The sequence below is a fragment of the Camelina sativa genome, chromosome 18, assembly GCF_000633955.1.
Source record: "Camelina sativa cultivar DH55 chromosome 18, Cs, whole genome shotgun sequence".
In the NCBI taxonomy this organism is placed as follows: domain Eukaryota; kingdom Viridiplantae; phylum Streptophyta; class Magnoliopsida; order Brassicales; family Brassicaceae; genus Camelina; species Camelina sativa.
This window is the reverse complement of record NC_025702.1, coordinates 2,487,548-2,488,358: the sequence shown is the minus strand read 5'-3', so window position 1 is coordinate 2,488,358 and position 811 is coordinate 2,487,548.

Sequence of the window (811 nt, the reverse complement as noted above, 5' to 3'; positions counted from 1 at the left end):
AGGGGTCGAATTCCACAAGGACTCTAGATTACACAATAAATTATAGAGTTTTATGATTACGCTAAACAAGTTGATTTAAATAAAGAAAAGCAATTCAAAATATTAAATAAAACTGTTGTAAATTCAGAAGATCAAAAAGCTAGGTCCAGGGAATTTCTCAGGAAATTACAAAATATTAAATCAATAATTAAATAGGATTCAAGCAATTAAAATCAGATCTAGAACTCTAAACTCTTCTGTAAAATAAATCAGTTCTCACTGCAAATATTATCTAAATTTGAAACTAGAAAATCCAAATCTCTTTGTAAAATTCTAGGTTAAAAATCAGCTTTAAAAACAAGTTTAGATTGTTCACAAAATCACTAAATCAAATCTCTTTGCAGAAAATAATTTTGCTCATCAAAAGGTTTTTGTCAGGAAAATCAATTATATTCTCATATCAATCAATAGTCCTAAGATCTAAATCCAGATGACTAATCAAAGATCTAGCATTAAGAACAACCTATGATGAAGATCTAGAACGATAAAGAATCCTAAATAAACAGATCTAATAATTCATAAAATCCCTGTGAAAAACCCTGAACCTAACAAGCAAACTACTCAGACATATTCAATGAAGAACAAAACATAATTCTGAATAATAAGCAATTGAGATTAAAAGAGTAAGGAAGGAGTTTAGGAATTCTTCTATCAAAGTAGTTCAGATCTCTCTCCCAAAAGCTCTCAAAAACTCACAGGGTTGCAGAAAATAAAACTTCAGGGTATTCTAAAACCCAAAAACACTATATATATATGTCCTAAAACACGTCAG